The following is a 7,781-nucleotide window of genomic DNA, read 5'->3' on the forward strand; positions in this document are numbered from 1 at the left end:
GCCCAAACGTTTTTTCATAATTTGTCTAGAGTTCATGTTTTGGATCTGACTAAGTTTTACGTTGGCTTTCGGCTACCTAACACAACCCTCCTCTTTTATCCGGGCTTGGGACCGGCAGTGGATAACATCCCCGTGCGGAGTTATTAAAATTTATTTTTACATAACTAAAAATATAATAAATATAAAATTCTCAAAATAAACATAAAACATTTTTATCATAAACACAAGAATAAATAACAAAATAAATAAAAATGTTAAACACAATAATATAATAATAAATATATTCAAAGTTACTTGTCCATGAATGAAAACGAATTCAATTTTAAATACTCAATCAACCACTAATTCTATGACAAAGGAATCTCCACAATGTCCATCTCCTATAGATAAAGATACAAGAACAATTATTACTAAAATCAAGTTATCAACTAACAAAGAAGGAAATTAGAAGCAAGGAAAAAAGTAACACTTTTCTTTTGCTCTTCTTGATGCCATAATGAGCACTAAGCCAATCCCCTCCCTACATCAACACTTCAATTGTGTTTCTTTTCAAATTTTAACATTATTGATATATAACTCGACCACTAACACTAAATGTCAATTTTGAAGCAACTGTGCTAATGGAAATTAACAAAACATCACAAGACATTTTGAATAAAATATAGAGTTTTAGTTGATTTCCCTTCCACTATTGTAAGACATCAAATAAATCATTTTTCTCTTCATTATAAACCAATACAATTTCTTTCAAATAAGCATAAAACTCTGACGTTGCCAATTGAATTGTATCAACAGTTCAAATGAAGTTATCAAATCTTTCCCTTTCTTTTGCCTTCCATTCGATGATGAAATTAGGGGCGAATTTAGTAGTGAGCTGCCCTGAGCTAGCTCAGGGCAGCCCACAACAAAATTTACATTTGTAATGTAAATTTTTTGATTTTTTAATAGTAGTCCAGCCTAAATTTGGTTCAACCCACCCCCAATTTTGCCCAGCCCACCTACCTAGATCCTCCCCTGGATGGAACCATTGCTTGAAGAATTCTTAACATTCTCATGTTGACTCTCTTCATCATTATTTGTTGTATGAGTCTCAGGATACTTACCGGACAACTTATACAAAGTTTTCTCAACTTTTCTCATAGCAGTAACATTACTTGAGTAAATTTCAAAAAGATACCAATTTACCATTTTTATCTTATTTCTCGAATCTAAGACAATTGTAATTGAGATAAGCAAGTTGCAATTAAGGGTGGATCTAGCCCACGGGCAAGGTGGGTTGGAGCCCATCTAAATTTTTTTTTAAAAAAATAAAGTAACTTTTTGACCCAAAAAAATGATGAAATTTTTTGCCCAAGCTCAAAGCCAAATCCAAAACTAAACCTCATCTTTAATTCTCAATTTCAGATTTCATGATCTAACATCCAAGAGTTCACCACTATTCCTATGGTTTCAAATCAATCTCTCTAGATGTTATTTGTGGTCTAGCTAAAGAATTTTATCATTTAAATTTTAATAAAGAAGACATAAGAGATTTGAGGAAACAATTGGGTCATTACACGTTTAATGTAATTTAGCATCTATAGTTTCATAATTTTAATTCTCTTCCTCAATTATGTCGGATGTTGATTGAAACAAAAATTTCATGTCATTATATCTTGATTGATAGGTTGATTCATCTAGTGTTGACTTTTTTAGTTTCTATAGCAACAACATAATGAGTTTTTTTAGAGATGAAGCTCATCAAAACATCACTTCACAATAAAATAGAGAATGAGTTTCTAGCAAAACCATGATTATCTACCTTGAGAGAGAGATTGCTCTTGGTATTGATATAAACTTACTCATTGACAAGTTTAATCTTTTAGGGAATCGCATGGTGTAATTTAAATAGTTTTATAAGGTACTTATATTGCACATTTTTTGTATTTTTTACTTTCTCTTTTTAAGTTAATGAATTATGTTAAATATGCATATAAAACTCATTAAACTCTCATTTTTGTTTTTTTTTTCTCCTATTGGTGAAGCTCGTGATAGGAAAAAACAATTTAAAGCCCCCAAGATAATAAATCCTAGATTCACCCCTGGTTGCAATCACCCCAATACTTATTAAGCTTTATCTTCATTTTAGTAGCCATCACTTTCATAAAAGCTTTATCCTTCTTATAGTTCTCATTCAATATATATATATATATATATATATTACATTTGTGATTTTAGGAAGAAACAAATTTGAAGGTAGATATTCACTTCCTGAAATGATATTGGTAATATCATTAAATTCTTCAAACAATGAATAAACAACTCTTATCATTTTCCAATCTTCCTCAATAGATATTGATGCAGTCACCAATCAAGACTCGGCCCAAAGCTGACCCAACCAAATCGGAACAATATCACCAAAATAGTAGTGCCATAATGTTATTTTAATACTTCTTAAGTTTTAGAATTCTACTTGATTTAGGATTCTATTTTATACTTCTACTTGATTTAGGATTCTATTTCATGTTTCTACTTGATTTAGGATTCTATTTCATGATTGATTAGGGTTTTATTTTTTATTAAGATTCCAGTTAACTTTTATTTATGATTTATTTCTATTAGGATTTTTTTTGGATTTTGTTTTCCAAATATTAGATGGATTTGGATTAGCCAAATACTATAAATATGCCTAGAATTTAGAGTTTGTAATCAAGTTTTTCTTAATCAAATTTCAGCAACCTATTTGGGTTTTCTTAGCAAAACAGTCTTGTTTTTGCATTTTCTTGAAAGCCAAGCTTCGGCCATTGAAGTTTGCTCTTTCAATGATTTATTTTGGTGTGTTTTCTTCACACTCGCGCTACACGCTACGTCAGGTGGTATCAGAACGGTTCATCAACCAATCAGATGGCCAATCTTGAAGGTAACGGTAGCAACCAGTCTCGTGACGGTGATCAGGGATTGTTCACAGTTTGGAGAGCAATCGAAGAACAATGGAAAATAACTCGTACTATCCAGCAGCGATTGGAGCAACATAGCAACCAATTGGGCACCTTACTACGAGTTGATGATGACAGGAACCTAAATAATGGGGTGAATCAAGCCGGAGCGGGAAGACCACCCATTAATCATGTCCTTGTTAATCCTAAAAGACCAATGATTGAAGATAGCGATGAAGAGGATGATTTTGGTCGAGCAATAGCTAACCCTGGTGGTAGAGGGGTTAGGAGGAATGGGCATCAGCACAACCACTGGGGCAACAATAAGTATAAACTAAAAGTTGATATTCCTACCTTTAGTGGAGATCTTGATATTGAGGGGTTCCTGGATTGGATCACTCAAGTTGACCGATTTTTCGAATACATGGAGATCCCAGATGAAAGACAAGTAAAGTTAGTGGCTTACAGGTTGAAGGGCGGTGTATCTGTTTGGTGGGAGCGATTAAGAGAAACGAGATTGAGGGAAGGCCGACAGCCAGTTCAGACATGGAGACGAATGAAGCAGCTGTTAAGAGGTAGGTTTTTGCCCCCTGACTATGAACAATGTATGTTTGAAGCTTATCAAAGATGTGCACAGGGAATGAAGAGTGTGAATGAATATACCTCTGAGTTTCTGCGATTGGCGGAGAGAAACCAATTGTCAGAAAGTGACAATCAACAAGCAGCTCGTTACTTGAATGGATTGAAACCTGCTATTCGTGATAAAATTAGGGTTCAGATGGTTCTGAGTGTGCAAGAAGCAAGGAACTTAGCTTTAAAGGCTGAGTTAATGTTGAGTGAGAGATCTCGTAATGACAACTATCGTCGGTATAGTGGGAATGAAAATAAACAAGCAGCTTTTGATAAAGGCAAGTTAGTTCAATGACCGCAACCCTCCAATCCACCCCATACAGTCAACCCTAATAAGGTTACAACGGGGGGAAACCTTCGAGGTACTACTTCTAATCTTCCAAAATCCCCTAATCCTTATGCAAAGCCTATTCTTTTAAAATGTTTCAAGTGCAATAAGGTTGGGCATCGATCTAGTGATTGTCCAAGGAGGAAAACAGTTAACATTGTAGAAAATGAAGAGGAAGATGTTGCTGAAGAAGAAGTATATTGTGGGCTTGATGGGGAGGATGACGAAGAAGATTATGGACATGGGGAATATACCTGTGTAGTGAGGAAGTTAATGCTATCTCAAAAGAATGAAGATACTACTCAAAGGCATAAGCTTTTTCGCACGAGGTGTACGGTGAAAGGAAAAATCTTTGAGTTAATTATTGATAGTGGAAGTCAGGAGAACATCATAGGAAGAGACGTGGTGGCCAAGATGCAGTTAACTCCTGAAAAACATCCAAGCCCTTACATGATTGGATGGATCAAAGAAGTTGGTGGCATACATGTGGATGAACGTTGCAGGGTGCCTTTCTCTATTGGTAAGTACTCCGAAGAAGTCTATTGTGATATTATTGATATGGATGCTTACCATATTTTATTTGGGAGGCCTTGGTAATTTGATGTGGATGCTAAGCACTCAGGTAAGAAGAACACATATTAGCTTGAGAAAGAAGATGTGCGTTATACTTTGTTACCCATAATGGAAAAGAATCAAACCAAAGCTTCTAAAGTGGAGGGGCGAAATTTTCTTACCATTACACATAAACACACTGAGTTTGTGAGGGAGTGTAAGGATACTCAAGAGGTTCACTTATTGGTTATCAAGGGAGAGAGTGTGAGTGAGCCACTGAAGGTGAATCAAATTCCAATGGAGGTGCAAGGATTGTTGGAGTAATTTCATGATGTGGTTCCTAAGGAGTTGCCTAATGAGCTACCTCCTATGAGAGATATTCAACACCACATTGACTTGGTTCCTGGTGCTAGCTTGCCTAACCTGCCACACTACAGGATGAGTTCTAAGGAGAATGAGATTTTGAGTGAGCAAGTAGAGGAATTGTTGAGAAAAGGGCACATTCAGACTAGCATGAGTCCATGTACAGTGACAACATTATTGACACCAAAGAAAGATGGGAGTTGGAGGATGTGTGTTGACAGTAGAGTCATCAACAAAATTACTATTGGGTACAAATTTCCAATTCCTAGGCTTGACGACATGCTTGATCAACATGATGGGGCTGTGATTTTTACCAAAATTGATCTTAGAAGTGGTTATCATCAAATCAGAATTCGACCTGGAGATGAGTGGAAGACAGTTTTCAAGACGAGAGATGGGTTGTTTGAGTGGTTAGTTATGCCCTTTGGACTAACCAATGCACCAAGCACTTTCATGAGACTAATGAACCAAGTATTACGCCCTTTCATTGGTAAATTCATTGTGGTGTATTTTGATGATATTTTGATATACAGTAAGTCTATTAATAATACAGTGGAGGCAAAAATCAACAATCATGGCAATGACTGGATCCATGCCAACACAAATATGGCTAAGAAGGGGAGGAATGTTTTTGCTCATGTTCCCTTAGCGGAAAAGTTCAAGCAGTTCAGGAAGATGTCAAACAAAAGTTGCACAAATAAGAAGTACAAGGCGACAACTGAGAAGCATAGAAAATACAAGGTATTTGAGATTGGAAATAAAGTAATGATATTCTTGAAGAAGGAGCGAATTCTAGCAAGACAACAGAACAAGCTCAAGCCAAAGAAGTATGATCCTTACAAGATTACAAAGAAGATAAATGAAAATGCTTATGTTGTGGATTTGCCTAATCAGATGGGTATTTCCAAACATTCAATGTGGCTAATCTCTCTTCGTACTTACCGGATATGGATTTGTTCAAACAAGATCAAAATTCGAGGTCGAATTTTTTCTCAAGTGAAGGTGAATGATGCGGTCACCAATAAAAAATCGGCCCAAGGCCGACCCAATCAAACCGGAACAATATCACCAAAATAGTAGTGCCATAATGTTATTTTAATACTTCTTAAGTTTTAGAATCCTACTTTATATTTCTACTTGATTTAAGATTCTATTTCATGTTTCTACTTTATTTAGGATTCTACTTCATGTTTGATTAGGATTTTATTTTTTATTAAGATTCCAATTAACTTTTATTTATGATTTATTTCTATTAGGATTTTAGTTGTATTTTGTTTTCCAAATATTAGATGGATTTGGATTAGCCAAATACTATAAATATGCCTAGAATTTAGAGTTTGTAATCAAGTTTTTCTTAATCAAATTTCAACAACCTATTTGGGTTTTCTTAACAAAACAGTCTTGTTTTTACGTGTTCTTGAAAGCCAAGCTTCGACCATTGAAGTTTGCTCTTTCAAGGTTTTATTTTGGTGTGTTTTCTTCACACTCGCGCTACACACTGCGTCAAATATAGCATGAATCTCTTTGTTGGTACATAGAACACACCTTTAAAGTCTAATACAACAACCAGTATAGAATACATTGAGTTCCATCTTGTGTCGCAATCAAGAATAAGTTTCTTGTTAGACAACTTCAACTATTCGAGGATATCAGAAAACATTTAAAAAATAAGATACATAAATTTTAATGTGTTTCACACTTTTATATATATTATAAATCACACTTTGAATTTCAGATAATTCATCTTGTACCAAAAGATTCAAAATATGCGCACAACACCTTACGTGAAAGAACCTTCGACCAATAGGAATATTGTTTTAGTATGACAAGTTATCTTTCAACTAATAACAAAGTCATTATATGATGCATTTTTTACTGTCATGGCCCATAACTTTTTTATAATTCCCTGTCCAGACAAAACTTTTGCATCTCATCACAAATAACAATGCTAATATGTGGTGGAGGAACATCATAAAAAGACAAAAGTTTTTTTTTTTTTTTTTGGCAAATTACAATCAAAATCCACAAAGTGATCTTTTGACCCGACTTCCACAAATCATGGCCACACTAACTCTACTCACATTCTTCAACATTCTCATAATTTTCTTCTTCTCAAGCTCATAAGTGGAAAAACAATCTTTCTTAAGAATTATTCGACTAATCTTCTCATAGTTAGGAGACAGTTATCATGAATAAATTAAATAATTTATTCTATGCAACATTAAAAAGAAGTTTATGAACCATAATCATATTAGAAAAAGCCTCTCCAACCCTTCAATGATAATACTTAAAACTTTAACACTATATTGACACTTTTCAACTTTGTAATTACGGTATTAACAAAAAGTGGATTTTATCCCTTAAAGTATATCTTATGGACCAAACAAACTTTCAAATGCCAAAGAAATTGTGTTGTTGCACCGCTCTTAATAATACTAAGTCGATGCTCTTAATAATATTCAAGTTTCTTATTTCCATAACATAAAAAAACATTTTTGAACTTATTCTAAATTTTAGATGTCTTCTTTCTTTTTGATAATCTTCTTTCTTTTCTTTTTATCAAAAAGGATTTTCTTCAATTTCCAATGCTTCTTCTTCTTCTTCAATTTCAACCGCATTCTCAACGACATTGTCAATTACATCTATAATGGGACTTGCAGAACTAGCCTCAATAGAGGCAATATGAAGACAAAGTAAAGTACCACTATCAATCATTTTAGCTAAATCAAAATAACAAATTCAAACATAACCACAAAACTTTCATGGACCCATGCATAATAATAATAATAATAATAATAATAATAATAATAATAATAATCCTTCAAAAAATATCTTTAACAGGAAGACTTGAACTTTTTTATGATAATGCATATATCAATCTAGGTAGCCTAATAGAATTGTCTACTTGCCTAAACTTTTTCTATGACTTGCAGCTGTGATGTAATTAAATGTATAGCCTATTATGGTATATCAAATTTGTAAAACTGAATAAT

The sequence above is a fragment of the Diospyros lotus genome, chromosome 3, assembly GCF_014633365.1.
Source record: "Diospyros lotus cultivar Yz01 chromosome 3, ASM1463336v1, whole genome shotgun sequence".
Taxonomy (NCBI): domain Eukaryota; kingdom Viridiplantae; phylum Streptophyta; class Magnoliopsida; order Ericales; family Ebenaceae; genus Diospyros; species Diospyros lotus.